Genomic DNA, 14,119 nt, shown 5'->3' with positions numbered 1-14,119 from the left:
CCCATAAATTTTCAGATAATCTGATGATGCGATATCCGGGCGTAACGCGTCGTTGAGAACACGGTGAAACCTACGACTTTTTTTTTTAAATTGTGTTGGTACAACCTTTGATTGAGGCGCCTCACGATAGAGAAGCCTCTGAAATAGGACTTTTACGTGAACGCCTCGAGTTGCCATGAGGTAGAAACTTTTCTCTGGCCACCATTTCGTCATTTGAAAATAATATCTAATGATAAGAGGTCTGAAGTCATGACAGAGGTAAGACGTACAATCCTATTAGTCTTCCCAGTAGCCAGTTCGAAACGGAACTGCCGACTCAGTAACAGCCAACAGTGAAACCGTCACAGAATCGAGTACAGGCCTTATAGGCTCAGAGTCGGTGTTCCCTCGCCTAATGAATAGCCGAATATAATGTCGACTGCTCTGAAGAGCACCGCTGCAAGTCGATCGAAACATTGGCAGTTTAGTTGCTTTAGTATTTTACAATGACGCACCCTAAGACCCAAAAGAATTTTAGTCTCTACGAGAATACGTTATCAGATCACCTGATCGAATTTTTTAGCGACCTTGGCGGAGCCATGAAATTCATTGAAATAGCTCAGATATCTTCAACAACATACAACAGAACATTTGATTTTATTTTCAATAAATTTTCGTATTCAGAGTAGGGCTCATATTGGCGCTTATTTTCAGAACGATATACTAAAAACCCTTTGTATTTTTTCAATGAGATAAACGACAAACAATGAGATAAACGGACAATACTGGTGCTCTCCTTTTTATCACCACTAAGCGATTCCGAGAGAATTGAGCAAAAAGTATGCTGAAACTTTTTTCGAATATTAATTGCCGTTTTCCTTTGTTTCTAGTGGTGAAAAACATTTCGTTTTTGCATATTTTATTGTGTATGTTTGATTTACGTGCACTGTTTTTCAAACTAGTTTTGATTTTTTGAAATGAAGTAAGACTTAGTTTATTTCCATATTCTTACTGAGCAGTGGGCTAATATTGACAGCTTTATTTCAGCCTTTTCCATATTATTACTGAGCAGCGCGCTAATATTGACAGCTTTATTTTAGCCTCAACTTTTCAAATTTTAAAGTGAGTATTTAGTAAAGTACATCATTTTATATTAACCTGTTTCGACTGTACTGAGTCATCATCAGAACTAAAACTCCAGCATCTTGTTACGAAAGTAATATATGAAATCGTCATAAAACACTGTGGCAGTTTAAAATACATCTGAAAAATGCGATCAAGACACCTGCGAATACAAAAAATCTTTCAGTGAGGGCAGGTGAGTGTGGGACACGCATGACGAAAAGTAACGCTAGGCGTGTCGCTTGAGCGCCATCGGTAGTGCGCTATGCCTACTTAGCGTTGCCCGCGCTGTGTCTCAGCACGTCCAGTGGCTGTGAGGTGACCACGTCGAATGCAACAGCAGAAGCCGCGAGCTCTCAGTGCTGCGTGGCGGACTACTCTGCACTGCTCTGAGCAGAACACGGCATTGAAAATGAACATAAATTCAATTGTCATCAAACGAAAGTCCCGGCTACCACCGATAATTGTAGGGAGTCGATTTTCAAAGAAGTGACTGACATCCGTGTGACTGATAATGTAATCAATAGGAACACGGGCATCCAAATCAGCAGGGCATGGGAGCCAGTACTATGCTCCATCAAAGTAAAACGCGACATCCGGACGCGAGAGGCGACAGAGTAAGCGGGCGGAAGGCCACCCCACCGTCACAGCTGCAGCCCCTCCCCCTCCCCCCTCCCCACTCACTACCGAGCACGGTGAGGGGCTGGCGAGGCCCGAACTGTGGACCGTCAGATATTAATGCCGCCAACATACATCAGACTCTCCTCGTTAGGGGTCATTAACCATCGATGCTAAGGTCAAATTAAGCACACAGCCGTGGGGCGTAGCCACGCGGTCTAAGGGGCCTTGTCACAGTCCGTGAGGCTCCCCACGTCGGGGGTTCGAGTCCTTTCTCGGGCATGGGTGTGCGTGTGTTGTCCATAGCGTAAGTTTGTTTAAGTTAGATTAAGTAGTGTAGTGGCTCAGAGCACTATGGGCCTTAACTGCTGTGGTCATCAGTCCCCTATAACTTAGAACTACTTAAACCTAACTAACCTAAGGACATCACAAACACCCATACCCCAGGCAGGATTCGAACCTGCGACCGCAGCGGTCGCGCGGTTCCAGACTGTAGAGCCTAGAACCGCTCGGCCGCTCTGGCCGGCCTAGTGTGTAGTCTTAGGGATTGATGACCTCAGCAGTTTGGTCCCATAAGACAAATTTCCAAAGCACACACAAATAACGCAGTATCGGAGAGTTCCTGCAATACAGCATATCTGACCAACACTGCCAGGTGAGTACACAGCCAACAAACGAGATGAGATGAGAGTGGTGATGTTTACCAGTCGCCGCTCGGATTTGAGAGACAGACTGACCATCAGGAAATCCCTTGCAGCAATCAAATCAGGGACACATTCGACAATAAGTTAACTTCATGTACAGGTTAAGAAGCTGACGATTTTACACATTATCCGCCGACTACACCCCCTACTGTCCAGGGTAACAGGGTAACAGTCCTCCCAGCTATTTTACATGGTTGTCCCACGTGGGGGCAACCAGCCCCTCTAATTTGAAAACCACCCAGACTCGGCAAAACGATGTCTTCGACTGATTCTTGGGGTTTCCAGGTGGGCAAGAATCCTTGACCTACGTGAAGAGCTTAACCAACCAACCATCGAGGAAACCATTATCCAACACACGCGCAAGCTCCTGGTCAGAACAGAAGCCTTACATTTCACGTCACGTCCCGTAGAATGTGATAGATCAGTAGCACCTGGGCGCTGGCACCAAGTCTGGGTGCCTCGGACGATAATCGAAATCCCGCAGTAACTACCCGCCTTAACTTTCATATACAATGACCAGCCAGAACAATATGACCACCGACCTACTATCGATATACACCGGTCCACGTGACAGTAGCGTCACCTTGCGGGGAATGACTGCTAGTCAGACTCACGTACGTTGCACGTAGTATCAGTGAGCGAGCTATCCGTGTGTAGAATGGGGAAGGTGCGCCATCTATCTGAGTTTGACCGAGGGTAGATTGTGATGGCGTGGAGGCTCAGGACTAGCATTTCTGAAACGGCACGACTTGCCGAGTGTTCGAGGAGTGCTGTGGTCCATGTCTTCAACACGTGGCGAAACCAAGGTGAAACCACGTCCAGAAGTTGTGGTTAGGGCAGCCACCCCTCATTACAGATGTCGGACGCCGTAGGCTCAGCGCGGGCTGGTAAAACCTAACAGGTCGTGAACTATGGCGGAAAAAAGCATCAGACTTTAATGCTGGGCAGCGTACAAGTGTGTCTGAACACACAGTGCACCCAGCACTCCAAACGATGGGATTCCGCCGCCGCCGACGTACGCATGTGCCAATGTTAACACCACAACATCGGTAACTACGAATGAAATGTGCATGTGACTCTACGCACTGGATGTTGGCGCAGTGGCAGAGCATTGCATGGTCTGATGTATCCCGATATTTTCTTCCTTATGCCGGTCGCGGTGGTCTAGCGGTTCTAGGCGCTCAGTCCGGAACCGCGGGATTCCTACGGTCGCAGGTTCGAATCCTGCCTCGGGCATGGATGTGTGTGATGTCCTTAGGTTAGTTAGGTTTAAGTAGTTCTAAGTTCTAGGGGACTGATGACCACAGATATTAAGTCCCATAGTGCTCAGAGCCATTTGAACCATTTTTCTTCCTTATGCCGAGGTGGGAGGGCGCGAATCTTTCTTCCTCCAGGGGATCAGCTCCTTGACACATGTAATGCTGGACAGAGACAAGCTGGAGGCGGGTCCATTATGCCCTGGAGAACATTCACGTTTGCATCTATGGATCCAGTGGGGCTCGTGCAGGGCACTATGACGACCAAGGAGTTTCATACACTGGTTGCAGACCATGTACGCCCCTTCATGACGACCATGTCTCCCAACGGCAGTGGCATATTTCAACAAGATAATACACCATGTCACAAGACCAGGAGTTTGATAGAATGGTTCGAGGGACACAGAGGCAAGTTCTAATTGATGTGCTGGCTTCCCAACTCGCCATATCTGGACCGATCGAACACATCTCGGATGTGGTTGAATCTGGCGTCAGAGCTCATCAGCCCCCCTCCCCACAATTACAGGAATAAGGTGACTCGTATGTGTAGACGTGGTGCCAATACATCTAGCGACCGACCAAGGCCTCACTGCATCCATGGTTCAAATGGCTCTGAGCACTCTGGAACTTTACATCTATGGTCATCAGTCCCCTAGAACTTAGAACTACTTAAACCTTACTAACCTAAGGACATCACACAACACCCAGTCATCACGAGGCAGAGAAAATCCCTGACCCCGCCGGGAATCGAACCCGGGAACCCGGGCGTGCGAAGCGAGAACGCTACCGCACGACCACGAGCTGCGGACTCACTGCTTTCATGCCCGAGGCGTTGCAGCTGTGATCGATGCCAAATTTGGACATACCGGCAATTAGGCAGGGGGTCATAATGTTCTCGCTGATTAGTCTACATGCTATAAGGACCGAAGGAAACCGAGCCTAGTGCCCCTAAGAAGACTGCTATAAAAATGAAGTTACCCACATCCAGACACTACTCACTAAGCAATATATATATCTAAAAACAAAGATGATGTGCCTTACCAAATGAAAGTGCTGGCAGGTCGACAGACACACAAACAAACACAAACATGTTTGTGTTTGTGTTTGTTTGTGTGTCTGTCGACCTGCCAGCACTTTCATTTGGTAAGTCACATCATCTTTGTTTTTAGATATATATTTCCTACGTGGAATGTTTCCCTCTATTATAACCATATATATATATATATATATATATATATATATATATATATATATATATATATATATATATTAACGCAAACAAACCGCACTCAGTCTTCACACAGAGAGGCCAATTTCGTAATTTAATCGACCACTCAGATGACGACTTGGCTTGATACAGGTACGCAGACGCTGAAGCTGGCCCGGCTACATCGGTATCTCTCACAGACAGGTTTGACACTCCCACAACGAACATTGGTATCGATCATTACACGTTACCCACTACTAACATAATGATAGCCTTGCACGATATTTCGAAGATAGCAACAAATCCGCTTCTGCTCTTACCACCCACCTAGACTTTCGCAGAGGTTTTTCCTGCGGCTCCAGCCATGGTACATTTTTCTCCTCTGTCCTTAAAATCGCTCTTCTGCAAACAGCTTTCCACCACTTCTGTCACACGATCAGCCCTTATCACTGCGTAATCCTACCCAGGCATACGGGCAACTTCACTGACCTGCTCCCTACGAACTCTTCGATGCAATTACTCGGTTGCGGGTGTGCAGGGGCTCTAAAAATAAAAAAGTCAGATACATCATTCCATCAGCATCATCTGATGATGGTGGAATGGCTATTCACAGAAATACCATGGGCTTTCGGCGACTGCAACCGTTAGTACACCCGATTACCTTGGAACTTGTCTAGCTTGAAGGGGGAACCCAGATGGCGCTATTGTTGGCCCGCTAAATGGTGCTGCCATAGGTCAAACGGATCTCAACTGCATTGTAGCGTTCTCGCTTCCCACGCCCGGGGTTCCCGGGTTCGATTCCCGGCGGGGTCAGGGACTTTCTCTGCCTCGTGATGGCTGGGTGTTATGTGCTGTCCTTAGGTTAGTTAGGTTTAAGTAGTTCTAAGTTCTAGGGGACTGATGACCACAGATGTTAAGTCCCATAGTGCTCAGAGCCATTTGAACCATTTGAACATCAACTGCGTTTTTTAAAAATAGAAACCCCCATTTTTTATTACAGATTTGTGTACTACGTAAATAAATATGAAAGTTTTAGTTGGACCACTTTTTTCGCTTTGTGATAGACGGCGCTGTAATAGTCACAAACATATGGCTCACAATTTTAGACGAACAGTTGGTAACAGATAGGTTTTTTAAACTAAAATACAGAACGTAGGTACGTTTAAACATTTTATTTCGGTTGTTCCAATGTGATACATGTTCCTTTGTGAACTTATCATTTCTGAGAACGCATGCTGTTACAGCGTGATTACCTGTAAATACCACATTAATGCAATAAATGCTCAAAATCATGTCCGTCAACCTCAACGCATTTGGCAATACGTGTAACGATATTCCTCTCAAAAGCGAGTAGTTCTCCTTCCGTAATGTTGGCACATGCACTGACAATGCGCTGACGAATGTCGTCAGGCGTTGTCGGTGGATCACGATAGCAAATATCCTTCAGCTTTCCCTACACAAAGAAATCCGGGAATGTCAGATCCGGTGAACGTGCGGGCCATGGTATGGTGCTCCGACGACCAATCCACCTGTAATGAAATATGCTATTCAATACCGCTTCAACCGCACGCGAGGTATGTGTCGGACATCCATCATGTTGGAAGTACATCGCCATTCTGTCATGCAGTGAGACATCTTGTAGTAACATCGGTAGAACATTACGTAGGAAATCAACATACATTGCACCATTTAGATTGCCATCGATAAAATGGGGGCAAATTATCCTTCCTCCCATAATGCCGCACCATACATTAACACACCAAAGTTGCTGATCTTCCACTTACCGCAGCCATCTTAGATTTTCCGTTGCCCAATAATGCATATTATGCCGGTTTACGTTACCGCTATTGGTGAATGATGCATCGTCGCTAAATACAACGCGTGCAAAAAATCTGTAATCGTCTTGTAATTTCTCTTGTGCCCAGTGGCAGAACTGTACACGACGTTCAAAGTCGTCGCCATGCAATTCCTGGTGCATAGAAATATGGTACGTGTGCAATCGATGTTGATGTAGCATTCTCAACACCGACGATTTTGAGATTCCCGTTTCTCGCGCAATTTGCCTGCTACTGATGTGCGGAATAGCCGCGACAGCAGCTAAAACACCTATTTGGGCATCATCATTTGTTGCAGGTCGTGGCTGACGTTTCACATGTTGCTGAACACTTCCTGTTCCCTTAAATAACGTAACTATCCGGCGAACGGTCCGGACACTTGGATGATGTCGTTCAGGATACCGAGCAGCATACATAGCACACGTCCGTTGGGCATTTTGATCACAACAACCATACATCAACACGATATCGACCTTTTCCGCAGCTGATAAACGGTCCATTTTAACATGGGTAATGTATCACGAAGCAAATACCGTCAGCAGTGGCGGAATGTTACGTGATACCACGTACTTACACGTTTGTGACTATTACAGTGCCGTCTATCACAAACCGAGAAAAGTGGTCCAACTAAAACATTCATATTTTTTTACGTACTACACGAATATAAAACAAAAATGGGGGTTCCTATTTAAAAAAAACGCAGTTGATATTCGTTTGACCTATGGCAGCGCCATCTAGCGGGCCAACCGTAGTGCCATCTGGTTTCCCCCTTCAAGCTAGACGAGTTTCGTTCTTTGTAGTTTTTTCGTCTGATGCATATTTCGTGAGATATTTGGCCCGGTCACTATCAATGGAACTCCCTGTATAAAGTTTCCTTTATATATTCGTGTTTTAAGTGTTGGCATCTCATGAGTCCGTTCAGAGTCGTGGAAAAGTCCACAGATGAGTGTTTAAAATAACACAATAATGGTATTCAGGGTGGCCTGTGTATCATACCAACGGTCTTTAATCTCACATCCATACCTTGCGGGTTGTCGCTGTGTGCGTTAAGGTATTTAAGTAGAATTATTACACGTGGTGTACTGTGGTTTCTTCACTGCGAAATAATTGAGCTGTGTGTATAATCAGTACCGAATTTTGAGGCCTATTCTACTTTTTATACTTTAATATTGTGAGGTTTTGTGTGTAGAGACAAGGTCGAAATGCCTGTAGTTCTCTTTGAGCGATGAGCTGTTGACTGGATGATGGGCACTGTGGCACAACGGTGTGGTAGCACATGCACGGGAACAAGCAACAATGCAGTGGTACGAAACAATAACGGGACGTGAACATAGCGGCAAGTGGTCACGCTCTGACGGAAAAAGGATAAGTCCTGAAGTGCACATGCGATGCAATGAGACTTGTGAGGAGTAAAGTGACATTTAACTCTAATTTAAGCAATTACCCTTAAATCAGAATTTGTTTTAAATTTTTATCGCTGTATTGAAATAGTGCATGCTATCTGATGATAATAACGAGAGCTTTGACGCTTGAAATACTTTATTGTCTAACAAGAAAGATTATTTTATTGATTTATTGGCCTCTGAAGACAACCTGTCCTGCTATTACCGTAAATAAATGAGAATTACATACAACTGGTATACATAAAACCAAACTGGTAAAACAAACCATTATGTAAGTTGAAGGTGGAGGGGGGAGAAATAAAGGAAACGAAAGAAGAGAAACTAATTATATCAGCTGCAGCGGGACTTTTTGTGGAATCAGCGGCGACGAGTGGAAACGTGTGCTAGAGGGGGACTCGAACCTGGGATCTCCTGGCTACTAGGCAGCTGCGTTAACCATTGTGCCATCCAGACATAGTGTTCTGCGCAACTGCGCGGAGTGTCTACGCCCGCTCCGCGGGCGACTCACATTCTCACCTAGCACCACCTACCCGAAGTCCCTGTGCATGTCCTCCATGCTCGATAATTTTGGATTCCCACAGGAGGTCTAACGTAAATGTGCATCTGCACTAAAGGCTGTTGATTCATTAGCCATCGAGGTGAATCAATTATTTGAATATGTAGTGTCTGTTCTTTCGGACATGTCCGAAAGAACAGACACCACACATGCATATAAATATAACAAACTGTGATCCAAAGGCCTTTTAGTGATGTCTAAGGGATGAAGAGAATTCTCAGCTGCTGTCCAGTCCAGGCTCCTTACAAAGAAAGAGAGCTGAGTTAAATTAAAATAACGTCTCCAATCGCGAGTTCTTATTATCTAGGCAATCACATATTCAATGACAGTAGTCACAGGCCGATAAATCATTTAATTGAAAGGCCAATGACATTAATAAGTCAATTTATGAATTAAATTCAATGTTTCCCGGCCAACTACAACCACCGATGCTTCACCTGTGTAGAGGACTATCGAATGGTTGGGACAGAGCATTCGTCACGTTCACCAGTCAGTTAATTCAGAAAATTCGCAAGATGGTGGGAATTTGTTGCAGTTGAATGCTGTTACAAATTCAAGCGGGAGTCACGCCGAGAGGTAAGAAAATCAGTTATGCCTGCATTCGGAGAACTGACACCACCAAAGGGTCACCAACCTGAGTATCAGGGGGTCAAACTGCCTCAATTGCCGGTGCTCGATAGTGTTGAAAGATGCAATCGCCATCCCCGAATTGCTCTTCAACTGTGGGAAGCTAGATGGTGCTTATAATATCAATGTAGGCCTATGCTGTGATAGTGCCACGCAAAACAACAAGGAGGGCAAGCCCCCTTGACGAAAAACACGACCACACCATAACACCGCCGCCTCCGAATTCTACTGTTGGCACTACACACGCTGGGAGATGACATTCACCAGGCATTCCCCATACTCACACCCTACCATCGGATCGCCCGTTTTTGCACCGTGATTCGTCACTGCGCACAACGTTTTTCCACTCTTCAATCGTCCAATGTTTACTCTCCTTACACCAAGCGAGGCGTCATTTTTCCACTATCCGGAGATCAGAATGTAGGGTATGCGTTTTTTCCGTAACTTGGTGCAGTCGTATTCCGAGATGGTTTTCATCCAGCAGACGCGGCCGACCGTGCATCCCCAGTCCGAACATACACCTCGAACGATGCCATTATCCACGGGACGTTAAACCCTAATTACACTGCCCCCGTCTTTCGAACTATGGACTAGGCATCAGAGCAATGAGTCTGGATGCCTAGCAAGGACGTTACTTTGGTGATGGGGCTGGAAGTCGTATTCGTAGATTCATGTCAGTCATTGACAATCAGAACGTCAATACGGCAGCTTCCGTTCATGCTGCAGCAAAGGCGAATACAGCATCGGTTTGTGAATTAGTTTTACGAGCTCCAAATACGAGAGATTCGTATTTCCAGTTACCTGTGTGCTTAGTAGTTCAAATCTTAAATGTAATAGCGTGTTTTGCAGTAACTGGGTGCAGTCTATGTTTTAATAAATGTGTAGTATAGAGCTCCGCCGTCTTTAGTACTGAAAGTGACTGTGATGGCTGTGTCTGGATGCACGCAGACTTGCTGACCTTTCGCTCAAAAATCAAGGTAGTGCTGGCTCGGTCAAGCACCCTGATGCTGTTAAAAATGGGGTCCCATCACTGTGATGTGCCGGACGTGGGGATTCGAGGCACGTCCAGCACTTCCCAAGTGATCCCTAGTCGGTCCATTACAGTGGCCACCCCAGTTACTGTCCGCATTGAGGTTCACCTCTCACCCGTGGTCCAGTGGAAGGTCGTTCTAAGGTGTAGCAGGAAGCGAAAGACTTTTTGGATGAGCATCGAGGGGGGGGGGAGGAAGGGGGGGAGTAAGCGATTGGAGGACCTCCCCGGTCCCACTGTCAAACACTAAAGGTGCCACATTGAAACTTTCCTCTGAAACAGTGTGTGTGCTGATATGAAACTTTGTGGCAGATTAAAACTGTGTGCCGGACTGAGACGCGAACTCGGGACCATTGGCTTTTCCGAGCCAGATGCAGTCGCTTGTGCTCCTTAAGAGGAAGCCCCAAATCCCGCAAGGTCTGGATACTTACAGAGGGTAGGATTCTTGGTAGTTGGGAGCCCTTTAGAGACATGGCTGCCAAGTAAAGGAAGAAATCCGGAGTGCACTCAAGGAGTCATTCCACATGTGGAACGGGTGGTATAGGATGCCTTGAAGAGCACAGGATACAGCAAACAGCGGGTGGTGGCTCGTGTCGGAACTAATGATGTTTGTAGATTTGGATCGGAAGAGATTCTCTCTGGTTTCGGGTGGGGCAGAGCTCACCATATGTAGTATCATGTAGAGGACCATTTTTGTGTCTTCAGTACAGAGCCGAGAAGAGAGTCTGAATGAGAGACTCAGGTGATTCTGCGACCGTGTAAACAGCATATTCCTCGACTTGCGCCTTGGGCTTGTGGCGTTTCGGGTTCCGCTTCATAGATCAGGGGAGCACTACGCATAGGAGGCAGCACACAGGTAGCGTGGACTGTATAGAGTGGAATAGTCGGTTTTTTAGGTGGGAGGGTAACGGGAAAGGACAAAAAGGGCTTCATGCTGAAAGGGTGTACGTCAAACAAAGTATGAGGGTTGACATAGGAATCGTAGGTATTATAAGAGTAAATTGTCGCATCTGTGTAGCGAAAGAGTTCCAGAACTAAGAGGAAGTAATGAATCACATAAAGGTGGTGGCAGGAGGTATGTTCAGCCAAAATTATTACAAACACCTAACGACTTTCAGAAAGTATAGTTTAAATACAGTTGGTGGTGACTGCTGTTAGCAGTAGTCTGTCTCGTTGCGAAATTGAATCAGATAGTTCATGTGAGTTAGTATGGGTAGATGTTACGCTTAATAACCGAAATAAATTAGTAACTGGTTTCTTTTAGCGACTTCACGACTCAGATGATACAGTTACCGAACAGTTCAAAGAAGGCTTGAATCTCCTGTCAGATAAGTAACACAGTCACAGAATTTTACTTCGTGGTGACTTCAATCTATCCTCGATATGTGGGCGAAAATACGGGTTTGAAGACTGTGTTAGGCATAAACATGACCTAAATCGTACCAAATGTTTTCTTCGAAAATTATTGTAAACATTGAGTTCTCGAGCCCACTCGAATTGTAAATAATAGCGAAAACATACTTGACCATTCTGCAACGAATAATCCTGAGCATATAGAGAGCATCATTACGGATACAGGGATTAGCGACCACAATGCCATTGTGGCGAGACTGAACACTGTAATATCAAAACCCAACAAAAATAAACGCAGGACATACCTACTTAAGCAAGCAGATGAAATTGCGCTTGACGCCTTCGTAACAGCCTTCCTTACTTAGGAATTAACTATCTAAGCGTAGACCAGGTATGGCTTAACTTCAAAGAAATAGTATCGACAGCAGTAGAGTGATTTATACCAAAAAAGTTATTGAGGGATGGAACTCATCCCTCATGATAAAAAAAAGCGTGACAGGTTTACAAGATGGCAAAATCCTCAAGAATGGTGAAGGTTTACAGATGCTCGAAATTTAGTGCATATTCAACACGAGATGTATTTAATATTTCTCACAACAACTGATACCTTCTCTGCGTGACAGCAGTGGTAATGTTACCGTTGACAATCCCTCTAAAACGGAGTTATTAAACACGGTTTTCCAAAATTCCTTCGCCAAAGAAGGCGAAGTAAATATTCCAGAATTTCGATCAAGAACAGCTGTCAACACGAGTAACTTAGAAGTAGATATCTTCTGTTTAATGAAGCTACTCAAGTCTCTTAATGTACGCAAGTCTTAAGGTCCACATTGTATACTAAAAATGGTTCAAATGGCTCTGAGCACTATGGGACTCAACTGCTGAGGTCGTTAGTCCCCTAGAACTTAGAACTAGTTAAACCTAACTAACCTAAGGACATCACAAACATCCATGCCCCAGGCAGGATTCGAACCTGCGACCGTAGCGGTCTTGCGGTTCCAGACTGCAGCGCCTTTAACCGCACGGCCACTTCGGCCGGCATTGTATACTATTCAGATTCCCTTCAGAGAAAGCTGATACAAATTGCTCTGAACTGCTCGTTCGACGAAAGACCTGTACCTAAAGACTGGAAAATTGTAAAGGTCACACCAATACTCATGAAAGGAAATATTAATAATCCGCTGAATTACTGTTCCATACCACCGACGTCGATCATTAATATGATTTTGGAACATTTACTGTGCTCAAAAACTACGAATTACATCGATGAAAACGATCTAATGACACACAGTCAGTATGGATGCAGAAATAATCATTATTGTGCAACACTATTAGCTATTTATTATCACGAAGTAATGAGTTATATCGACAGGGGATCTCAAACTGGTGACATATTTCTGGATTTCCAAAGGGCTTTTACGGTTCTTCGCAAGCGGCTTCCTATCAAATTGAGCGTCCAAGGAGTACCGTCCCAGTTGTGTGTCTAAATTTGTTATTTCCTGTCAGTGTTATTTCCTGTCACACAGTTCGAAGCAACTGACGGGAAGTTATCGAGTAAACCTGTAGTGATATTCCCAAGGAAGTGTTATAAACCCTCCTCTGTTCCTAACTTTATGATTTAGCAGACAATGTGAGTAGCCATAGTAGATTTTTTGCAGATAGTAAAGTCGAAGATCAAACCCAATAGCAAACTGAGTTAGGCAACATATCTGTATGGTGCGAAAAGTGGCACTTGAGCCAAATAACGAAAAGCGTGAGGTCATCCACATGAGCACTAAAAGGGATCAGTTAAATTTCGGGTGCACGATAAATTACACAAATCTGAAGGCACGAAAGGTGAACCGAAGACTACCTTTTATTGGTAGAACACTTGGAAGATGCAACAAATCCAGTGAAGAGACTGCTTACACTACGCTCATCCATCCCCTGTAGAACACTGCTTTGTGGCATCGGGTACTTACAAGAGATAAGTGACGGAGGACAACGAAGAGTTCGTATAAGGGCAGCTTGTTTTATATTATCGCAAAATGGGGGAGAAAGTGTCACGGATATGCTACGCGAGAGTAGGGAGCTATCATTAAAACAAAGGCGTTTTTTGTTGTTGCGAGATATTTTCACGAAATTTCAACCTTCAAACCGAGTGAGGTGATGCTGTGGTTGACACACTGGAATCACATTCGGGAGGACAAAGGTTCAAAGCCGTGTCCAGCCATACAGATTTAATTTTTCCGTGATTTCCCTAAATCGCTCCAGGAAAAGGCCCTCTGAAAGGACACGGCCGATTTCCTTCCCCATCCTTGAAACAATCCGAGCTTGTGCTCCGTCTTTAATGACCTCGATGTCGACGGGACGTTAAACCTAATTTTCCTTTCAACCTCCAACGTTCTCCTCCTAATGCGAAAAGGTTCTGTTGACATCCACCTACAAAGGGA

The sequence above is a fragment of the Schistocerca serialis genome, chromosome 3 (assembly GCF_023864345.2).
Source record: "Schistocerca serialis cubense isolate TAMUIC-IGC-003099 chromosome 3, iqSchSeri2.2, whole genome shotgun sequence".
In the NCBI taxonomy this organism is placed as follows: Eukaryota; Metazoa; Arthropoda; class Insecta; order Orthoptera; family Acrididae; genus Schistocerca; species Schistocerca serialis.
The sequence above is the reverse complement of the archived record's forward strand: the minus strand, read 5'-3'. Positions refer to the sequence as shown.